The 24,224-nt window shown below is 39.5% G+C and overlaps 1 protein-coding gene and 1 long non-coding RNA gene across 2 annotated transcripts in view; one reads left to right on the top strand and one right to left on the bottom strand.

Annotated features, from left to right (window-relative positions):
- The window catches only part of COL4A3 (collagen type IV alpha 3 chain), a 130,590-nt gene that overhangs the window by 72,438 nt on the left and 33,928 nt on the right, over nucleotides 1-24,224 (bottom strand). The gene's annotated exons all lie outside the window — the stretch shown is intronic.
- On the top strand, nucleotides 4,597-8,481 carry LOC144296534 (uncharacterized). The gene is made up of 3 exons (XR_013363632.1): nucleotides 4,597-4,945; nucleotides 5,046-5,264; nucleotides 7,702-8,481. It is a non-coding gene; the product is annotated as an uncharacterized LOC144296534 (long non-coding RNA).

Genomic DNA, 24,224 nt, shown 5'->3' with positions numbered 1-24,224 from the left:
ATTTTTTGGAAAGTTTTAAGCCCTATGAGTTGAAAAACAGTTCAATGAACCCTTATATCTTCTCATCTAGGTATGCCACCTGTTACTGTCTGTCTGTCTGTCTGTCTCTCTCTCTTTCCCTCCCTCTAACACAAATACACACACATGTTTTTTTGCCAAACCCTCGAAAAGTAGACTGGTGACACCATGATACTTCACCGCTAATGCCTGTGGGTGCATCTCCCCAAAACAAGGGAATGTTCTTATCCATTTGAAACATCATTCCTGAACCTAAAAAGTCAACACTGATGCAGTCACTTAGGTTACTAGTTTTAAAGTTAGATCTGCAGTTTTATACAAGATTCTTGATGACCATTAGTGAATGGAAACCTGTTTAATTTCCAGCAAATCTTTCATTTCAGACCCGGACTTAGTCTCAATCAATGCTTTTACCTGTAACCAATACATGAAGTTTGATCTCAACCAGTTGCTCTCATGGTTCCAAGAAAGAATCCTTAGGACTCCCCATGGGTGGCATTCAGGGCTTGGATGTGGGGCTTTCTGTGTGTGACCATATTGTTCCCTTGAGTTCCCTGTTGCCCTAGGGTTTGGCTTCCCATCATCACCCACAGTGACCTTGCTCCCCCTTTTTGGTCATCAGAACCATGGTTCCTGATTTTTTATATTATTGTCCTTCAGTTTGGGTCATGGAACCTTAGGGGTAACATGCTGAGCTTTTGTTGATATTTGGCTTCATCGTCTTTACATTAAGATAAAAGCTGTATTTGATGGTTCAAAACCAGCTGTTGGTTAACTGAAAAAAGTTAGTTAAAGCAAGTAATCAAAAACAAATGAACACACAGATAGATGAATGTTTTAGACATTTTATAACTTAAAATGTATACATGTATGCCACTTCTTCAATCTTACAAAATAGGGTCTTTTCTTTGGGAATGTCTGCTCTTGGAACTCTGTGACATCATTCTTGTTAAGTAAGATCATTGACCATTGTGCGCCATTGACAATTTCAACTTCTGGTTTCTTTGAAACGGGCCAATTGCTGAAAGATGCTTATGGAACAATCTGAGTACATAGTCCTTCTTGATATTAAACCATGTTTTTCTCTAACTTCTTAAATGTTTTCTCACCCATACTTAATTGAATAGCAGTTTTTCTATCAATTTTTTTTTATCAAACCTTCCAACCAAGTTGTCACAGAAACACAAATCGTATGCATTTGTATTTAACCAATTTGTTATTAGTGATTAATGAAATCACTTTGTTACTATAATAAGTACAACTGGCAGAAACAACTAACTCCTGGCAATTGTAAAACTCCATCAGTGGAGTAGGCATATGCCAGTGTACTAAGGAGAAGCCCATGGGTCTCAGGTGGGCAGTGTCAGTGGGCACTGACCGATCTTTTATATAGCAAGTATGGAGAGTGCCAGTCAGTCCAGTAGTCACTCAAAAGGAGAGTCATTGAGAGAGGAACTACTGTCTATCTATTCATCCACAATGTCACCCACATGCAGGTGGTCAACATTATTGACAAGACTCCAGAGCCAGGTCCATGGCTGATTCTATGCTTGGGTTAACAGAAATACTCCAAAACTGTTCCAGCTTTAACTTACAGTTAAAATGACAAGGCTTCGCCTGCCTATATACTTGCAAACTTGGACTGGCTAGGACTTCAGAGTATGTGATAATTTTGCTAACATGTGGATGCTCTACTTGATTGAATAAACTCAAAATTATAGCAGAACCACTCTCTGGCTTTTGTTCAACTGCTGCTTTAGAAGCAAGTGCTCCCATGTGATACATCTGAGAGCTCTTCACAAGGCCATGGAAATTAGGCACTTCACTTCTTTGGATGGTAATGGCAATAGCCTCAGACTCAAGATATTCATTTCTCTTAATTAAGCTGTTTTTCCTGAATTAATTTTGAAATTTGCAAATTTGTATGAATAATTCGAATAGATTATTTGGCTAAAAGATACAGTGGCTATGTTTTCATTATCATTGAGCTTGATCCACTTTTTGCACCCACTTTTGAACCACCAGGGAATGTTATCCCATGGTAGACTAGAACACAACCCATCACTTTCTATTCAAATGCTAAATCACTTAAAAACCAGTTTGGCCAAATGCTACTAACCATTAAGAAAGCATAACTGATAGATATTTCTTAAGCAACCATTTTATGACTTTTCCTCTTCCAATAATAAAGCACCTCTTAGTTTCCATATTTCTTAGTGAAGTAAGAAATCATTTGTCATGAGGAGAAAGCTCTTAATAATGATTTTATGGGTTTTCTCACCCTGCTAACCATTAATACAACAGGAAGTGATCCAAGATTAAATGTTGTTTTAGCACTTTTGCATATTAAATACTCGTGAGAATGCTTCATTTAAAAGTCACACTCATTTCTTTGCACAACCCACTTAAAATGCAAAATAAACTGTGATAGTAGAAAATCCTAATGGGTGTAGAAGTCCAGAAATAATAGTTCTTAGGCCAGATCTACATAGGATCTGTTCCCAGATGTGCTAGCTGTGAACTGGAGCTTTGGACAATTTACTTAATCCTTGTAAATTACCCCTTCCATAAAGGAGGATATCAAGCTCTATCCTGCAGTGTTTCTGTGAAGAGGATTTGAGATGCTGCCAATAAGAAGCTTGCAGAGTGCCCTGCATTCAGTAAAAACTCAGTCAACGGGGGGTCGCCTTTCTCCCTTTTCTTGCTATAATATCCTAGGCTGAAGGACACACATGCTACTATTTGATCCTTCCTAGCATCAGTCCCGTCTGGTCACCACCTTCCCAGATACTGCCTCCTGAAGTCGTTTGTCCAATGCCAAACCAATGGTCCTGATCCTAACAGCAACAGTAAGAGATTGAAAAGCATTTTTGTTAAACTACAAATGAATTAAATAGTATTTGTTAATAGTATTCTTAGAGTATATTGAGCATGTTTGTTGATATTATTCATACATGAACATGGATATAATTTGTTTTACTTGTTTAATACAATATTGGTCGGAAACCCCAATGGTCCTTGATACTGGGAAGGTGTGAAATCAAGTGTATTTTACAAAGGCGACAAGCACTTCCTGGGAGGTCTGATCAGCTGGCTCTCACGCTCATCTCTTTATCTCAGCTCCCATTCTGCCCTTGGATCACCCATAAATCGCCCGCACATTGCCTTCTCTTCCCAGCAATGCGGCATAAGGGTTAAGGATCCTGGTTCCGGGGCAGACTTCCTGAGTCTACATCCCACCTCTGCCAAGTCATGTGTATAACTTTAGGTGCTTTCTAGTGCCTCAGTTTCCATATCTGTAAAATGGGTCAAGTGAGTTAATACTGGTAAAGCACTTAGATGAGTACATAGCATGCTTACTGAGGGTTGTGAAGGAAACCAGAATATGTCACCCCAAATATGCCTCTCTGAGATAAAAATTATTTTGAATTGGAAGCAATGAAGAAGCAGTAAATGCAGAAAAGCCTCCCCCTTTCTGTGTAAAGGCAAGAAATAAATTCTCATTTGACTGGAGACAGATTCTCATTAATCCAGAGATGACATCAGAGAACTCTGTGAATAAACCTTATCCTCCTCATCACCATTTGCTATCTCTAGCCCAAACCCCGTGTCTTGTTAATTCTTCACAAATTTATTGCTTCTGGGATGCCTGGGTGGCTCAGCAGTTGAGCAGCTGCCTTCAGCTCAGGGCCTGATCCCAGAGTCCAGGGATCGAGTCCCACATCGGGCTCCCTGCATGGAGCCTGCTTCTCCCTCTGCCTGTGTCCCTGCCTCTCTTTCTATGTCTCTCATGAATAAATAAATAAAATCTTTAAAAAACAAAAACAAATGTATTGCTTCTTCATCTAAAAGGTATAAAGCTTCCTGCTCTGGTCACCTTTGGATCTTCATTCTTTTGTGAAGGCTCTTATGTGCATGTAAAACTTTAATTAAATTTGCATTCTTTTCTCCTGTTAATCTGTCTTTGTCAGTTTAATTTTTCCACCTAGTCAGGGACCCTGAGAGGTCAAGGAGAATTTTTTCCTCCCCTACAGTTGTTCCTGTGGGCTATCAACAGTGTGGGCACTTACTAATGTATTAGCTTAATATTGTTACTTAAATGCCCATGAATTGAGGGCTTACTACGTTTTCTGGACTGCAAATAGAAACAGTGTGTCACAGTTCCTCCCGGCACTGGCAGGCAGCACACATTTATTTTTTTACTCTTAAATCAAGAATCTAATTGTGCACATACATTCTTCTTGGTCATTAACAGGCCAGGAAATAATTTCCAAATAATCTTGGATGTCCCCTCTTCCTACCCTCAGAGCCCCGTATGGCCATCACACGTGCATTCTGGTGGAACAGAAGTGGCCTTCCCTGTCTGCCCCCCAGCCCCCCCTCCCCCACGCCCAGCCCAGCCTGGTTTAGTGTAAGGGGAAGTTGGCAGCGTCCAAAGCTGGTTAACACTCTACTGAGCAGGTCTGTTGATTCTGCATTATGATTATTGATCCTTTGCCCAGCCAATAGCCTGAGGCGAAAGTTTTTGTGTGTGAAAAGAGCTGACCGAGTGTGGCTTACTGAGCCAGACAGACTCCATGAGCTGCTCTTCACGGGGCCCCTCCATCCTGCGTCTGCCTTAAGCAACTGACCATGAGCCTTGGCAGCAGGCCCTCCAGTAAAGGAGAATGACACCCGTGCGCTGCTCTCGCGGTGGCCCCTTCTTCCCCGCCCAAGAGCCGCTGTCACCACACTTGGATATCACAGAAATCTCACTGGAGCTGCCACTTCCTATCTTTCAACCCCTGTCCAGAGAGACATTACTAGTCTAGACATCCAAATCAGCCACCCGTTTTTGTTTTTCTGGACGACAGCAAGCATGCAGATTACTGGCTCTGACAAAGAAGGTGGCAATCAGAGGTCTCTGGTACATTTGGGAATAAATCCGGTAAGAAAGTTTCATCCATCTCATGTAAGGCAGTGACTGGGATTTAGATCTATAATCATTAACTCCAGGTGTGATTGGTTTTTTTTTCTGGCCCTAAAAGGTTTCGAGTCCAGTAGGACCCAGAGGTCTTCGCCATCCCCCTAAGATTAATGGACTCTGAAGGATGCCATGATAAGGAGGCAGTAGAGGAAATGAACTTCTCTCAGTCCTATGATGATTTCAGTAGTTAACATTTTTTGAGCAGCGACAACAAATGGCATTGCTCAGGCTCTCTGCCTTGTGTGCTACCTCCTTTGCACCTGATAAACAATTCTGTGAGGTAGGTACCAGTATCAGCCCTATCTTATAGCTTAGAAACTGGATATCAGGGGCTAGAGGTAGTTACGAATGGAGCTGGGGGATATGAAGCCAGGTGGTTTGACCCAGAGCCATATTCTCAACCACTATGCTCTATTTAATTGTTGGCTGGCTTGGTAGGCTACTGAAGCATGGGGGAAAAATCCACTCAGATGGATCTCTTCCCCTCACTCTGTCACTGTGCCCCCAACAATGGGATGTAAAATCCCAGTGATAAACATGACATGGTAGTTCATGAAATCTGCAGCATAAATCAAGAGTTGGTGTATTGCAGCTCACAGGCCAAATCCAGTCTCCTGTCTGTTTTTGTACTGCTTTTGGGCTAGGAATGGTTTTATATTTTCAAATAGTTGGAAAAAAATAAAAAGAAAAATAATATTTTGTAACGTGAAAATTATATGAACTCCAAATGTCAGTGTCTATAAATAAAGTTTTATATTTTGCTGACAAAAACACCTGTATGTGTTTCCTCCCTTGCTCTGTAGGCATCTGCACGATATCACTGATGTTGCCTCCTAGCCCACAGAACCTGAAATATTTCCTCTCAGACCCTTTACAGAAAAAGCTTGTTGAACCCTGATGTAATTGATCTTAATCATATTTTTTTCTGTGGCAATATAAAAGTTACATTAAAAAATTAAGATAGAGGGGCACCTGGGTGGCTCAGTTGGTTAAGAATCTGATTCTTGATTTCTGCCCAGGTCATGATCTCAGGGTTGTGAAGTCAAGCCCCATACAGGGCGTCTGCGCTCAGCCTCTGCCCCTCCTCGTCCACTCATGCTCTTTCTCTTTCTCTCTCTCTTTCTAAATAAAGAAAAGTTAAAACAATTAAAATAGAAATGGGAGAAGAGATCAGTTCAGAGCTCCTGCAAGAGATGATCTGCTTCAGAATGGCACACAGAAATCTCTCTCTTCCTCCTTCTCCCTCCCTTATATTCCTCTCCTTCCTCCCACCGTCCTTCGCTCAAAGCATTGTTGGTGGGGAGGGTGCAGGTAATGCAAATTGTAGGTTGGAAGAATGCAGAAGATTGTCTAATCTAAAAGTTACTTATGTTTCAGACTTCACAGGGCAGCAGAATTTAAAAAATTAATGGAGACCAACATTGGATTGTTTTATTTATATTTTGATATATCAAGGCAATGACTATCTTTAAACACAAGCAAATCTATCCTCCCACCCCTGAGCCCACAGCAAATTTATCATCTACTCTTATCATTCCATAAGAAAAACCAAGTTTATTTTTTTTAAAGACTTATCTATTTGAGAGAGAAAGTGCAAACTTTTGTCCACAAAGGGAGAATCAGAGAGTCTTAGCTCACTCCACACTGAGCGTGCAGCCTGACTCAGGGCTCGATCTCGTAACCCCAATTACAACCCTGATCACAACCCCAATCACAGCCCCGATCATGACCCCAGCTGACCCCCCCTTTTTTTTTACAACTCCCACACCAAAACAGTACTTTATTTTGTAAATTTTGACCCATTATTACTCCCATGTTATGGTTTTCTCAGCTGTCAAGTGTACAAGGTGAAGAAAGAATTTAATAAGATGGGGGTTGCACCTGGTAAATAAATTTCTTAAACTCCATATACATGTTTCAAAGCTGCTGGGTCCCAAGTCCATCTATGAACTCCAGGGCTGCAGTATCATGTGCAGCATACTAAAAGCCACACTATCCGAATAGCTTATTAATTCTGCATAAATCAGGTCAATCAATGTGTCAACCTGTAACAGACTGTGCACTTACCTGACTCAGCCACCCAGATGCCCCAAGGAAGGAAAAAACAATTTAAAACACTATAAAGGAAGCAAATGAATGCTCACAGTCTACAGGATGCTCCTTTAAAGTGCATTTTACTTCATAAGCAGTATCTACACTGTTTTTACTTTTCTCATTTCCCTTGGTCAGTGGAAGTCTACATTGTCCAACATAGGTGTGACTTTGGGAAGCACTGAACTAGTTATAACTGTCTCCTCTTTTCCACTCACATCCCTTCTGGTCAGCCACTATCTGCTTAGTGACCTACTGCTGCACAATTTTGTCTCTGAGCGGCGTCAGCAAGCTAATCTTATACAGCGTAATCCACACTAGTGAATTAATTTTTAAAAATACACCCTGTAACTGACACATTTTTTACCAATGAATGCCTTTTAGCAAACACACACACACACACACACACACACACACTCCTTCCATAAATGTCACAAGTGGTAGAAATTTTGAACTCCAGGCTGACAGATAAGACACATATTGGGGCAGAAGGGGCCGCTTTGCTTGCCTGCCTGGTTTGCCTATGCATGATGAGGTCTTTCAAAAAATATCTTTGATACTATTATTTGTTTAAAAAAGTAGCTTGTATATAAAACTCATCTATTCCTTTTTCATTTCACAACCAGTGAAGAAGCACAGTCAAACCAGGCATGTCAGAGTTCTCACTGATCTCTCCATGGATGCCACTTCAGATGGAGAAAGTCTGGAGAAGGAACCCTTAGCTCTTGTCCACATGGAAGATGATCCCAGGCCTTTCACCACTTCCAGGAGCTGTTACTTGGCTAATTATGCCAATCGTCAAGAGCAAATCTAAAAAGCGAATATAAGAGTTTTACATTTTTCAGCTTTGGGTTCTGGGAGAGTTGCTAGAAGTTTCCAGAAACCTCACACTGTATCACAAAAATATGAGACATTTCAAGGAAAAATCCATTTTCTATCTATGAACCTAAAAGTCATCCAAAAGGAACACAAGAAGTTGAAGGTCACCCATAAGACCAGGCCAGTTTTCCAAAAACCTTCTTTGGGTTTTTGGGAAGACTCTGATCTGATACTATTTGAAAATCTGGACACTACTTGGGTAACAATATTATTCTTAATAATAAGGAGAAAAAAAACAGGTTCACTTATGTACGTGAAAGTTAATCCAGAAAGAGGGTTATTTAAATACTCTTCAATGTCTCCTCTTTGTGTGTGTGTGTGTATGAAAACCAGAATAAGATGATAAATAAAGAATACAAAATAATACCAACGCATTAGACAAGAAAAACAGGTAAACGGACAAAAACAGATGAAAATTGTCAATTGTTGGAAGCTGAATGGCCAGCTTTATGCCAACTGGACAGGTACATTTATAAATACTTTGACACATACCTCTGTTCCAGTAAAAGATAAGACACAAAACCAGAAAATAAAAAAGACAAACTCAAAGATAAAAGTTAGATAAGACAAACATTCCTGGTGAGCAAAATGCAGTGACAACACAAAGCAGTGGGAGGGACTGAGGCATCACATAGCTGGACTGAGTCTAGAAGCCAACTGTGGTGCTTTAGAATTTGGCTCCTGTGCATGATAGGGAGGGTGAGCCAAGAAAGACCATTTTCACATTAGTTGGATTGGGATCATGAAGTATGCCCAATAGAGGCCATTCCAAAAGGGTCGGTACACACAGAGTAGAAAGAAAAAAGAAAAACAATAAAAATTAGAATACAGAGCTGTGGTAGCTAGCCTCCAAGATGGCCCCCAGTGATCCCTCCTCTTGGCAGCCATGCTCTTTTGTAGTCTCATCCCACATTTTTTTTTAAAGATTTTATTTATTCATGAGAGACACACAGGGAGAGAGAGAGGCAGAGACATAGGCAGAGGGAGAAGCAGGCTCCCTGTGGGGAGCCCGACATGGGACTTGATCCCGGGTGTCCAGGATCAGGCCCTGGGCTGAAGGTGGCGCTAACCCGCTGAGCCACCTGGGCTGGCCTCTCATCCCATATTGAACCAGGGTTAGTTTGTTTGACCAATAGAATAGGACAAATATGATGCCGTATCACTTCTGAGACTTAGTCATAAAATAGCATTGCGATATCTGCGCTGTCTTGGGTTATTGCTTTGAGGAAGCAATTGCCAGGTCAAGTCAAGGAGCCTTATGAAGAGGTATGTGTATTAAGGAACTGAGGCCTCTGGTAACAAATCTGTGAATGGGCTATCTTGCAGGCTAGTGTTTCAACTCTGTCAAGACTTAGATGCCTATTGCCCCAGCCTACAGTTCTGAACCCCATGAGGGACCTGGAGACAGTACCACCCAACTTAGCTGCTCCCAGATTCCTTAGCCTCCAAAAATGTATGAGATGATCAATGTTTGCCGTTTTAAACTGAAAGATTTGGGGATGATCATTTAGGTAGTAATAAATAATACAGGGGTCCAACTAAAATGAAACATTTGATGGAAATGATAAAAAGAGAAATTCAGAAATCTCAGAAAATAGGGCAAAAGGAAAAGAGGTGTACAATGAGGAAAAAAAACTCAGAAGTTTTGAGGATCAGTCCAGAATGTCCAGTATCTGACCAAATGGAGTTTCAAAAAGGTCAACGAGAGAAAATTAGAGGAAATGATCAAAGTAATCACATAAGAAATTATTTTTTTCAGTGAAGAAAATGAATATTTGGATCAATAGGGCCCACTGAATGTCCCTCTCTTACAAACATACACATCTGAGGCATATTGTCAAAGCATTCCAGAACACTGGGGACAACAGAGAAGATTCTAGAAGGAAACAACAAGAAGAAACAGTTACATACAAAGATCTTGGAATCAAAACAGCATTGGATATGTCAACAGTAATACCATGAGGGAGATATGGCATGAGGCCTTCAGAATTCTGGGGGAAATGGATTTTCAATGTAGACTTTTATACTCACCAAACGATACATTAAATTTGAGGAAACACAGATTATTTTCAGGTACATAATGAAGCAAAAATATTACCATCCTGGCATACTTCTGCGGTTAACTACTAGAGGATGTGCTCCACTGAAAAAAAAATTAATAAAAAAATAAAAAAGGAATTAGGTCAAGAAACAGGAAGACCTAGCATCTAAGAGCGAGGATCTAACTCGAAATGATTATCTCAGGATGATCACGGTATAAATAACTCAGACTGGAGTCGGGGGTGGCAGCCCCTGGTGGGGAGGACACCAAGAAAACTGTCTGACAAGTGTGACAGTAGAAAAATTTAAAAGTTCAGGAAAAACAAAAGTTTGTCCAAGAAAGTTTACGAACCTAAAAAGCAGTGGCTTAGCAATGCACACAATTTCCAAAATCATATACTACTAATTTCACCTGAAGTTTTGATCTAAGCATATTGGGAAAATTTGAGGAAAAGGAAGGTTGTAGGTCACAGAAGTGTCCTCACCACCTGTGCTACAAGTCAATAGACAGTTTTAAAATAACTCTATAAGCCTGTTCTTTAGAATGTGACAGTAAATAAGTGGAAGAAATAGTTGGAAGACTTAATAGTGGTTGCCTCCTCGGAGGGGACTGTGGGGGAGGTTCAGCTGGGGGGACTTTGTTTTTGTTCCAAGTCTTTAATATTACAAGTATTTTGTTATTATTATTAATTATTATGTTACTATCCGTATTTTTTTTACTTTGCTAAAAATTCACAATGAAAAAGAAAGTTCATCTCAAAACCAGAAAATTTCCTGTTAACTTTACATTTGAAGTCTAGTAATTTATTGTTTTCTCAATCTAAAAAGTATTCTAAGTTCATTGTCACTGATGTTTTTCTCCAATTTGGAAAATCACCAATCTAGCTTTGACTTCCCAGTAGGAAAAAAAATGCAGTAAGAATAAACAAGGGAAAATTTTAAAGAAAAATGATTGAATCGTTTGATGAAGAAACCTTTGGCTGATTCTCTGCCAGAGAAGGTCACTCCTGGAGGTTGCCTGACCTACCACTTGCTAGTGGTAAGGGACCAACAGGCTCTGCTGTTCTAAATCATAGGATATTAAGACTGCAAGAGGCCTCCAGGGTTCATCTGCCCAGATTTTATCTGGAGCTCAGAACCTCTCCTTTTCTCTTGGGCAGAGGAGCCAACTACATTTTAGGGAGACCAGCAAACTTACAAGCATACATGCCATTATACATGCTAGTTCCCCTGCCCACTGCCCTGGAGGATTGGAGAGGTGGGGCTCACAAACCTGTGGGTTTTGTCTCACCTGTGCCCACATCAGGGAGAATTTATGGCTGAATTGGGCTGGGGCTCTATTCCTGAAATTACCTTCTCCTTAAAGTGAAGGACAGTAAAAGCTGTCTAATTAACGCTTTGATTGGGGCGGGACATAAGCCAACAAATCACAAACATAAAATCTCTCTAAAGGATAAGGAGAGAATCTGATATCCTGAGTTTGCTTTTTAAAATAAACCATAGAAATGTTTGGAATGTTTTTGTTGCATTTGTTACGATGAAGGTACTTCTTCGATAGTACCAGTTCAAATCAAATTGTGATTAAGAAAAATCTATTTAGTTTCACAGTATCCCAACTGAAAGTTAGGATAGTGGTTCTCAACTGTGAGTATACAAAGATTATCTGGAGCTGTTAGAAGTCTTAATTTTTCTAGGATCCCAGGCCTAGAGTATAGTTCTGAGTGCCTGGAATCCGCATTTGCAATAAAGAGCCCAGGACCTAGGGCCACAGGAGTTCCCCAGACCACACTTTGAGAATCAGCTTTACCTATTCAGCATTAAACAGAAACTGAGACTCCTCTGGAAAACTATTACACTTATGTCTGTGGTATTTATGAAATAAGAAAACAGTATTTCTTTTTAGGATTAATTTTCAACCATAAATAAATTTCCCAAATTGTATTATGTCACTTCCCTGATTAAAATTGTTTGTTCATTCCTTAGGGCTGGCAGTGTCAAGTCTAAACTCATCAGCATGACGTACGAGGCTCTTTGTATTCTGGTCTCCCCTATTTCCCCAGCCTCGGAGGCCACTGGTCACCCCGAGCTCTCTCTTGCATTCCTGGGATTTTCCACATGGTCCTTCTGTGGCCTGAATGCCCACTTCTCAATACCCCTGACTCTGCTTGGCTAAGTTGTGCTCATTCTGGAACAGTTCAAAGGTCCTCTTTCCAGAAGACTACCTTCCTAAATCCTCTAGGTAGTTACTTGCTCTCTCATCTATTTTGTGCATAACTGCTCTTATAACACCCATCTAATTGCATTGTAATTATTTGTTTCTCCATCATCTAACAAAGCTTCTCATAGGAAGTCACATTTTACTCATCTCTCTGTTCCTAGGGGAGGACAGTTCACAGGGCAGGGGAGGAAGGGAGCAATTCTTCCCCGGGGGGTGGGGGGGGCGGGAATTTTCCTTAGCTGTGTCCCATGACACCTGGGCTTGTTTGATTATAAAACAAAGCCCTCAAGATGTACCTGAGTGGTGGGGGGTGAGGGCCCCTATATATGGAAAGGTATAAAGGGAAAGGTAACAAATTCTCCCACCACCACCCCCCCCAGCAGAAGAAACAGCATATTACAAATATGACTGAAGTCCTCTTGTCTCTGAATCTTCAATAAAATTTGTTCTGTAAAACTGCTTGATCCTGGGAAAAGTGGGCAAGCAGCACGCTGTCCTGCTCTGGTTCATGAGTGGAAGAATAATTGTGGAAATTGAGATGTGGGTGAGATTCAGTCTTCAGCAAGTCCAGGAAATCAGAAGGGGACGCTATCAAGAGAATGCAGGCCCCAGGGAATTTGCAGAAATCTTGGGCAGAATTTGGATTTCCCATGGATTTGAGATGGTATTCAAAGAATTTCAAGTAGTTTGAAATCTCAAAGGACAGGATACTCCTACATAGCAGTGGGGCTGCAGTCGCAAATAGTAGATGTTCAATAAATATTGACCATATGAAATGATAGATTACAGCGAACTAGGTACATAAGGTCGGTAGGCACAATTTACCTAACTACGTGAGATATGTAACTATTATTAAAGCAACAAAAGAAGGTTAAAAATGAAACTGGGCACGCGTCAAGAATAATACAATGCTTCGTGGCACTGAAAACAGACTATGGGGAGATAAGCACATAAATACGATGCTGACAGCTGGAGTGAGACACCACACAAAAATAAATAAGAAAGTGTAAGCTATGTCTCTGGAAAACAAACATTTGGGTATTTTAGACATTTTGATGATTGACTGAATTTTTCTTCTCATTCAGATGGCTAATGCCAAGTAAATAAAAATCATAGGAGCAGGTGGACAAGAAAGCCACAGGAGAATTACTCAGAGTCCTTAGGATTGGGAAAACACAATGCTGTTGCTGGCACAGTGTAGTGTTACAGATATAAGGGCCTATGAGAAGGCAAAGGCAGGAGCCCTAAAGCACAGTGAGCTGAAAAGGCAAAGATAAGGTAGAAATAATGGGTCAGAGGACAGACTTCTTTCCGTACTCTTATTTTAGATCGGAAGAAGGGAGACTTTGCACAATGGTGGTATCTGTTTTGGAAGAATGCAAAAGAATACGAAAAATGGAGTTTTTTTTATGAATTAGGGAATTAAGTTTTAGAATTAAAGGAAAAGTGGTCAAAAATAACAATTTAGAATTCAAAGCAATTGGGGTCCGGTCACTAAATTTCTAAATGTTAAACATCAGAAATCTTCTAGGGCTCTCTGAAGATGAATGTATTTTCACACTTTCCTAGTATTTGCTTTGCTCCGCTCTTAATATTAAAGATATTGTTTGTTGTTGCTAAAATAGAGTTTGATTGTCCAACTTGGATCAACAGAGCAAGCATCTAGATAGCTTGCCTCATTGTTAGTTTTGGAAAGAAGACTACAGAAAGAACAACAAAAGCATATTTAAATTAGTTTTCTTAAGACAGAGATGTAATCAGTATCATATCCTGGTAAAAAATGCAGTGCTTTGGCTTTTACATGACATCTTTTCAAATGTGCAGTCGTATTTAGAAAACCCTAAAAAAAAAAAAATGATTTAGCCATTCTGGCAAATTCAAAGGAATTATACACACACAGACACACACGCATCCACACACATCTACACAATTTCGCAGCTGTCCTTTGATAAGGTGATAAGCTTTGATAACCCTTAGCTAGGGTTCATGGCTGCAGCAGGGACGTGTGCTGTGTGTAGTCTTTCCACAGTGTTGGTATTCAGTCACATTCAGGTATGGCAAAAGTCATGAACTCTGGGAGTCTGAATGTGTATTTTAATGGATTTTGGAATCTGTATTTTAATGGATGAATATGAAAATCACAGCAGTGTTGACAGTATCATCTGGCCTCCTGCAAGCACCGTCTTGTTTGCAGAAACATTCTGCACCAGGGAACAAGCAAAGCCAGTAATGTCCCAAATAATGTTTAACTTTCAGGCCTTCAAAATTTTAATACTTTTTCTCCAAAGAAAAATAGGTCCCATCAGAGACTACAGCAACCAAGGATTCTGCGTGGGCACATTTCTTCTTGAGTCTTTATCTCTACTATGTTTTAAAATTTTTTTTTATCTCTACTATTGAATAAAGTTGCTAAAATCACAAATTTTATTTCTGAATCTTCATGTGGTAAATAAACTCATAGATGCCATCTAGATGATTTTCACAATTTGCAACATCTCTAGAAAGAGAGGAAGACCTCTAAATTAACTACCATGTAGTGATGGTAAAACCAACATTATGTTTTCTGTCCTGTGTCAGCTTTTTCTATAGCCCAAACATATGAACTGTGGCTATTGACACAAATACCCAAATAAAATAGAGCTATAGCCAAGAAAACACGGTGGTTAAAATCAAGTTATTGCAAATGTTTAAAACCAGCAAATGTGCCATCAGAATGTGCACACCTGTTGCTTGGTGAATAACATGCTTAACAAATGGCTTGTTTATAAGGTTGAAGTCAGCATAAATAAAGACACTAATCAATATATGATCATTAAATGAGGGTCTCATTTGGATGCAGGGCTGTTGGGAAACATGAAACATTCTAAGAAGTACAATTTCTAGATAACTGAAGCTTACCCCTAAAAGTACCCAATCTTTGATCAACTGTCATTGCATTACATGGTCTTTTATCTTTGTAAATAGACTGTAAGTGACATAATCCTCCCTTTCTAGACACTATTGCTGTCACTGTCAACACTTTTGTGACCCAGTGGATTCTTTTTTTTTTTTTTTTTATGATAGTCACACAGAGAGAGAGAGAGAGAGAGAGAGAGAGAGGCAGAGACACAGGCAGAGGGAGAGGCAGGCTCCATGCCCCAGGAGCCCGATGTGGGATTCGATCCCGAGTCTCCAGGATCATGCCCTGGACCAAAGGCAGGCGCTAAACCGCTGTGCCACCCAGGGATCCCGACCCAGTGGATTCTTGGCACTCAACCGATGATGAAGAAATATTTGTTGAGTGATGCTATTGCATATATTGAGATATTTGCATCTATATCATTTGATTGCAGGATGGTATGTGGCTTCAATAGTTAAATATGCTTTTTTTTTTCCTTCGGATGGAGGCTCTTTTCATGGGATTAGACATTTTGCCTTTCCTTCCTTCTACTGTTGACTTCCTGCCTGTAACTGTGTGCACCTCTTCCCACATTTCTGTTTCAGACATTTTGCTAATTAAGAAATCAGGTAGCTAAAGTTTGGTAGGATTGCTCATAAACTCAGAATAAAGAGACTCTCGGTAAGCTTTGAGGGCCTCGATGATACATGAAGTTCAGGAGCTTTGTAGCATTGTTCTGGCTTTTTATTATCTTCTAGATAACTGAAATCCCTGGGTAATGATGTGCTTATATAATGAATAAGTTAAAAGTTACAATAAAATGTATACAGGCCTATTTAAATATCCTCTCATGTAAAAAAAAAACTTTTTTGTGGTATATAACATTTATCATCTTAACCATTTTTAAGTGTGCAGTTGAATAATATTAAGTACATCTGCATTGTTGTGCAACCAATCCCCAGAACTCTTTTCATTTTGCAAAACTGAAATTCTGTTCCCATTAAACAATTCCCCATCTTCTCCTCTTCCCCAGCCCACAACAACCATTCTTTCTTTCTCTATGAATTTGACTACTCTAGGTGCCCCATCTAAGTGGAGACATGCATTATCTGTCTTTTGGCCTATTTTAATTAGCATAATGTCTTCAAGGTTCATCCAGGCTGCAGCATGCAAATACCCTCTTATTTGTTTTGTCATAATATCTTTTAAAAAATATTTTATTTATTTATTTGAGGGAGAGAGTGACCATGAGCTGGGGGTGGGGTGCAGAGAAAGAGGGAGAGAGACAAGAAGACTGTCCCCTGAGTGTGGAGCCCTATCTGGGGCTTAGTCCCAGGACTCTGGGGTCATGATTTGAGGTAAAGTCAGACGGTTAGCTGACTGAGCCACCCAGGCACCCCACAATTACATGTTTAATATCTAAAACATCTGTCACTGAAAGCCAAGGTCATGAGATGCATACCTGCACATATGATGCTAGGAGAAGCTGAGGCAGTGTAAATGTGCCCATAAGACAGACAAGATTTCCTGAGGACTCAGTTGTGTACATATAGCATAGCAATACAGCGGAATATTACGGAGACATACAAAAAGATGAAGCAGATCCAGATGCATTACCTTGGAGACAAGATATGACACTAAGTGAAGAAAATATACGGCTAAACAGTATGATCATATTTTTGTATGAAACACATATGTCTGGAAGTATATACATAGAATAGTTAAAAATGGTTATCTCTAGGTGCCTGGGTGGGCTCAGTCAGTTAAGCATCTGATTTCGGCTCAGGTTGTGACCTCAGGGCCCTGGGATCAAGCCCCATATCATGTTTTGTACTCAGTGGGGAGTCTGCTTGAAGATTTTCCTCCCTCTACTCCTCTCCCCACTTGAGTTCTCACTCTCTGTCTCTCAAATAAATAAAATCTTTTTAAAAAAATGGTTTTCTCTGGTGGTGGAATTAAGGTGTCTTACAAATTTGACTTCTTACTTCCTTGGACTGTCTTATAACTTTGGCATCTATATTATTTCACAATCAGGAAGAAGAAACAATAATAACATTCTCATTTAAAAAGAAAAAAGGAAATGAAAATAATGATGAGGGAATAGTAGACTGGTGACCTATCCACAAAAATGAAAAACAAAAATACTTTGCTGAGGAAAATCTATTTTAGGTTTAGTTTATGTTACTTTCTAATTTCAATCCTACATTCTAAGCCAATTAAACAAACAAACAAAAAAAACAATGAAAGTTTCAGACATTCAAGAATGAGTCAGTCTGAAAAATATTTTCAGGTACACTTTTCATTTTTGTGGAGTTGGTAAACAGCGCCCTTTGTAGGTAATGATGTGATAAGAAAGTTCTTAAAGCAGACACCCAGACTATAGAGCCCTACGAGTTTACAAAAAGCCTCTTCAGAATATGAATAAATGGGAAGGAAGTGAACATACCCAGCAACCATAGTTCAAAGGATTTGGCAGTGAGTCTCAAGTTCTCCACACACAAATCTTTGAAATGTTTTTTACTTTACACAGCCAGTGCCTATAATAATGAACAGGTATTTGAAGAATGGAAAGCCAGTTGTAGGCCTAGAGATAGGATTGTAGAGTGTTTTTATAGATTGCAACTTAAGGAATAAAAAATGAAAAAAGACATGGCCCTGGACATACTCTATAGGAATCTAGATTTACAGCAAGACACAGAGAAAAGTTTCAGATCCTAAGCTGTCATGAAAACACATTTTCTGGGACCCCTGGGTGGCTCAGCGGTTTAGAGCCTGCCTTCGCCCCAGGGCATGGTCCTGGAGTCCCAGGATCGAGTCCCACATCGGGCTCCATGCATGGAGCCTGCTTCTCCTCTGCCTGTGTCTCTGCCTCTCTCTCTCTCTCTCTCTTTCTCTCTCTGTCTCTCATGAATAAATAAATAAAAAATCTTAAAAGAAAAAAAGAAAATGCATCTTCCTTTAAAATGTGTCAGAGACAAACAACATTTGTCTCAGCCAGAGAAACTACAAAGAACAAAATCCCCATCAAAGAAGACTTCTCTAGTAGAACAGTAGAAATGCTATTGGCATGTCTATATGCTTGTAGTTGTAATATACTTGAGTTGAAGAAACTATAAGAATTACTCAATACAACCTTCTAATCTTTAAATGGAGGAAAAGTATGATATATATTAATAGCCCTGTTCTCCATTGTGTATATTTAAGAGACTTTAATACACATGCATGGAATTTTACCAGATGACCAAGAAATCTCACATCAATTTCCATTCCTAATTTTGTGGTTTGGTATCACAGAGTCCCAGAGGTGTACAGACTTCTCAATGTGTGCAAGATAAAATGAACCAGATTCCAACTGACTTAAGCCATCTTCAGAATGGATGCTCATATACATATGGTACAGACCTAAGTTTCTGTCTGGGAACAGAGTTTCACCTGTGCTTGCTTCTAACACACAATCAGAATCTTTGTTACACTGGGGCCTTTGACTTTGTTTTCATGTGCTCCTTATCACCAAAAGGGCAGAAACAAAAATTTACAGCTCTTAGGTGTGGATTAGAGCAGGGGTGGAAATACTGCCTGTAGGGCACATCTGGTCCACTGTCTGTTTTTGTCTGGACCTTAAGCTAAGAATGGTTTTATATTTTTAGATGTAGAAACACTATTAGCCTTTCCAGGAGAACAGTTGCTCCAAATGTTGAGGACATTGCCTCTTGGCCCACAAGCCTAAATATTTACTATCTGACTCTCCAGAAAAAGTTTGCTGATCCTTGATCTAGAGTAGAAAGATTTGGAACTGGATAGTAGGCAAACATACTTGAGTTATTTCTCAGACTGTATGGCTCTAGGCTGGTTGAAGACCCTCTCTGGGTCTCCACATTCTTACACACATGGTCTCTTTGTCATTTAATTCTAGTTTTTGTTTCAAGCTACACTGTAGCTATTTAAGAAATCCTAACAAACCTAATTTAATTTGCACAGCACACAGAGAATAGCACTGTGACCCTGATTTGCTTTGGAAGAAGCCAATCTGGGTCAGGATGAAGGGAAGTCATTATGATGTTTACAATTTTCCAAATATCAAACCCAAAAGTTTAACCAAAACAGGTTTGTTTATGAATGGCCGTGGCTATTCTAATTGAGTCGAGGACCATCTTTAGGGCAAGGGTCTTGGGTTTTACTTTAAACAAGTTTAGAATCTCTAAGCAGACCACAAGGGCAATGTTGTGTCTTGACTCTGAAGCCTCTCAACTACTTTTATCAGAACCTTACAAATCATGGATGTTCACACATGCTGTTGCCTAACATCTGAGGCTCCACAGTGAGAACTACTGAGAATATTCTTTTAGCATAAAGGCAGTGGTAATATGCATTGGGATGACTAAGAGCCACACAAAGTTGGAAACACCATTCTAAAACATAAATGGAAGAGCGGTGGACCCATAATAGCCAAAATATATCTGAATGAAAGAACCGGGGAGGGAGTATGCTACTTGAGATTTCAAGACTTATTTTACAAAGCTTTAAGGATGGAGACACTGTGGTGAAAGAACCAAGAAATAGACCTGCTATATATATATATGCAATTTAAAAAAAAAGATTTATGGATTTATTTAAGAGAGAAAGAGAGACCATATACAAGAGGAGGGGGAGAGAAGGGAAGGGAGAGTCAGAAGCTCAAGTAGTCTGGGGTTTGATCACACAGCTTGAGATCATGACCCTCAGATCATGACCTGAGGCTAAAACCAAGAGTCAGATGCTCAGCTGACTGAGCCACCCAGGCACCCTGGGACCTGCCATATATTGAAATCTTACACATGACTAAGCCAGCAAAGCAGATCCCTGGGGAAAGGATAGGTGTACAATTAACAGTGTTGAGTCAATTGGTCATCCATGTAGAAAACAACGCAGTTTCTCCAATTTGTACTTTACAAAGAGCCAATGGCAAATGGGCTAAGGACTGAAATGAAAACAACAAGATTTTAAAGCTTTTTGAAGAACATTTAAGAGTATTTCTTTATGATGTCAGGATAGGGAAAGGTATCTTAAACATGATTCAAAAGCACAGAGTGTGAATGAAAAGCCTGATACATTCTATCATATTAAAGTAAAAAAACCTTTGTTTTCCAAAAGATTACATCAAGAGAATGAAGAGAGAAGTCATAAACTGCGACAGGGTATGTGCAGCATATATCACCAACAAAGAATTAATATCTTTGGAATCGATAAGAAAAAGACAAAACCATGGACAACAGATACGGCCAGTCATTCCACAGAAGGGAAGAATACAAAAAGAGCATAAACGTGTACAAACATGCTCAGCACCTTTAGTTATCAGAAAAATAGCAAGTTTGATCCAAAGTCAGGTATGACTTCACGCACATCATTTTTGCAAAAAATTAAAAGTGGGTCGCAGAATGGCAAAAATTAAGGGCCACAGCACCAACTGTCGGTAAAGATCAAGAGAAACTGAAACTCATACCCTGCAGGAGACACTGTAAGCTGTTTCCCAACATGAACATAGCATTTCCTGATCAAGATAAATATGTGTATGCTGTATCCCACAGGCTTCTAGTATATTCTCTAGAGAAACCCTGACACAAGTGCACCAGGAGAGACATACAAACATGTTCAGTGCACTATTGTTTGTGACAGTGAAAATAGAAAAGCTCCACATACACTTCAAGGTAGAATGGAGAAAGAAATACATATATATATTTATATATTTGCTTAGGAATGTGTGTGTGTGTGTGTATTTATATATAAACTATAAAGAAAAATTTAAAAAATAACATGAAATTCCAGATGGCATTTGGTGGCCAGGAGATTGTGGGAAGGGAATACAGTTGAGGACGATCATGCTGGTATTTCAAAGCCACTGGTACTATCCTATATCTTAAAGTGTGTACACACCAGGGAGTTTATTTTGTGTTCTTTACACTGAGTTAGGAGTCTAGTGTTTGAATCCCTGTTCCACTACTTTTTAGGTGAGTGAAGTACCAAAATTTCCTGAGCTTTTCATTTCTTCATTTGGAAAAATGGAGGAGTGATAAAGAACCCTTCCTTACGGGTTCACGGGAAGCTTAGCGGAGATGATAACCTGTAATATTGAACACCAGTGTGTCAGCAGTTGTCATCAATATTATTACCCCGTGATCTAGCTTGACCTCAGTGTGCATACAAATCAACCTGAAGGGCTTGTTGAAATGCAGATTCTGATTCAGTGAGTCTGGGGTAGGGCCTGAGAGTTTGCATTTCTGTCAAGTTCCCAGGTGAAATTCTGTGGTGTGAGTAGAAGGATCCAGGCAATTCCTCTACTCCTATTGTTCCCACATTGACTCCCTCCTTTTGCTACCTTCCTGGTCCTCTTTCTTCTGCTCTCTCCTCTTCTCTTAGTTTTCCTGTCCTCCATCTATTCTCCTGTCTCCATCCCAATCTATCAAAATCCTACTCACTCTTAAGACCCAAAATTGAATTGGTTGTACATTAAAATTGCCTGAGGAGCTCTTAAAAACTTGTGAAGTCCCAGGCTACACTTCAGACCAACTGAATCAGAACTTCTGGAGGCTGAACTCAGTCCTCATCTTTTTTAAAGCTGTCCAGGTGATTTCCTTTGGAAGACCAGGGTGAGAACTCCTGCCCTACAGCCTCAACTGAGTAGCTCCTGATCTCCCCAGATATGATGGGGTAACTCACCAAGACAGTTCTCTTGTGACATCTGGCATCTTGCTGTTTTATTTAGTTACACAAGTCCTTGTCCTACTCTGCTTCATCAAATGAAAGTTCCTTAAGAGCGGAGATGTGTCTTAGTAACATTTAAAGCTTGTGAAACTCATAAGGGAGCATTTTGAATGATATTTCAAAAACATTTCTTGTATTGGGTTGTGTACTAGTATGAGTTTCAAGCATGAGATGGAACATAGTAATATCACTGATAAATATATAAAAAGTAATTTTCTTGCTTCCATGTTATTTTTAATTTCAGTTGATAGTAATTTCCAGTATAAACTAATATTTTCAAAAATTGTACACATCTCTGGGATTATTTACAACCATAAAAATAGTTTCCAGGGATCCCTGGGTGGCGCAGCGGTTTAGCGCCTGCCTTTGGCCCAGGGCACGATCCTGGAGACCTGGGATCGAATCCCAAGTCGGGCTCCCGGTGCATGGAGCCTGCTTCTCCCTCTGCCTGTGTCTCTGCCTCTCTCTCTCTCTCTCTGTGTGACTATCATAAATAAATAAAAATTAAAAAAAAAAAGTTTCCAATATAAGATATCAATTTTGCAATTATGGAGTATAATGAAAACATTGTAGGTCCTGAGGCACTGAAAATAAATGTTCTGTTTTAAGGAATGTCCTAATGTTTGTGCTATTGCAGAGATTGCCAGTCTAGAAAAACAGGATTTTACTGTTGAATATTAGCTTCAATAGGTGGATTATATTGTTTAAAATTGTGAAATAAAATATATCAGACCTTTAAATTTAAAGATAGCACATGAAGTTTTATACAATTTTCATCAAGTAACCAAATCTATGTTTCTGCCTAAAGAAACTTTTGTTTCTTATTTGGAATCTAATTTAATCTTTCCATAATTTTGGACCAAAAGGACACATGAATCCAGTTTTTCATCACTGCTGCTGCACATGTACACACTCCATGCACTGTGTGCCTACCCATGCATACAACCAGTCATTAGTCAAGCATATTGGAAATACTAAAAAATGGTTCTGATTTTTAAGATTTGTGTTTGTATGTGCATACACATTCACAAACACGCTTGACATTACACATTTTTTCCTGAGGATCCAGACACAGTGTGGGTATGTCATAGGTTCCTTGATTAAACAGGGAAGCTACATATAAACAGTTTAAGAGACAAAGTGTGGTTGAGGCCAGTCTGGGGATAAAATTGGAAAATCCCTGGATTCTTGGTCCTGTGTCCAGCTGGGCAATTGTTGGGTAACAGGAGGATTAAGCTAAGAAAGAGGCATTCATAAGGAAAGCACAAATGAGAAATTCTGTTAGCTTATCTCTAGAAACTACAAACTTCTGTATTTTGAGCCATCATTTGCATGTGTCCCTTCACATAGAGTGGATTAAATAATGTTTGTGAGAGTCTCTAGCAGTAGTAAAGGAGGGGGAAGCAGAGGAGAAGGAAAAAAAAAGTGAGGTAGGAGGAAAGATGGAGAGAGAAATAGAAGTGAGAGAAGAAGAGCGAGCAATAAGCAAAGCACCAGGGCATCCAAAAATAACACCTTAGATTTATCGAACACTTGAGTGCCCAATCATTAATTGCTCTAAGTACACTATTTCTATAAACTCATTTAATCTGTACAACATATTACACATAAAAGAAAACCAAGGCACTGAGAGACTAAGTTATTTTCCCTAGGTTGCCCAGCTAGTAAATAATGGAAACTGGATTTGAATCCAGGTAGTTTAGATCTACCACATGCTATCAAGATGACACTCGATGATATTCATGCTGTAAATCGCTGTTCTCATGGAGAAGGCAAGCTCCATACTGCCAAATATCTTAGCACTTTTTTCAGTACTGAATCTCTAGCTTCCATTTAAATGTGAATATGAGTTAGTGAATATTTATTAAGTCCTTACTATGTGCCTGACACTGGTCTAAGTGCTGGAGATCCAGCAGGGAACATCCCACATCCACTCAAGAAGTTTATATTCTAGGGGAATGTACTTGAGATGTAGAAAATACATGCAGAGAATTATTGCTGAAAATAAAATAGGAGATAAAAATGGACTTTCCTCCTGTCATATAGGGCTCTTTTTTTTTTTCTTTTAATACTAGTAAACTAACACTATCAGTCTAATACAGACAGGAAACTTCAGATACCAAGGAAAGACAGCCATGGTTAAGGAAGTTAGGACTTCAAGAAATACAGATAGCAGAAATTGTAACATTTCACAGGAAGGACAATGAAACATGAAAAAAACACTGGACTAGCCACAGAGAAAATGCATGTATAAATTACACAGTTGTCTGAATACAGGTGAACTACACAGCTCGGGCATTCTAGAACTTGTGAATGCCCAGCTATTGACACCCTACAATGTTACACTGCCTTCGAAACACCAAGTTCCAATGAACCTTTATTTAATAGTACATGGT

Source organism: Canis aureus, chromosome 24 (genome assembly GCF_053574225.1).
Source record: "Canis aureus isolate CA01 chromosome 24, VMU_Caureus_v.1.0, whole genome shotgun sequence".
In the NCBI taxonomy this organism is placed as follows: Eukaryota; Metazoa; Chordata; class Mammalia; order Carnivora; family Canidae; genus Canis; species Canis aureus.
This window is presented reverse-complemented; position numbering and strand designations above follow the sequence as displayed.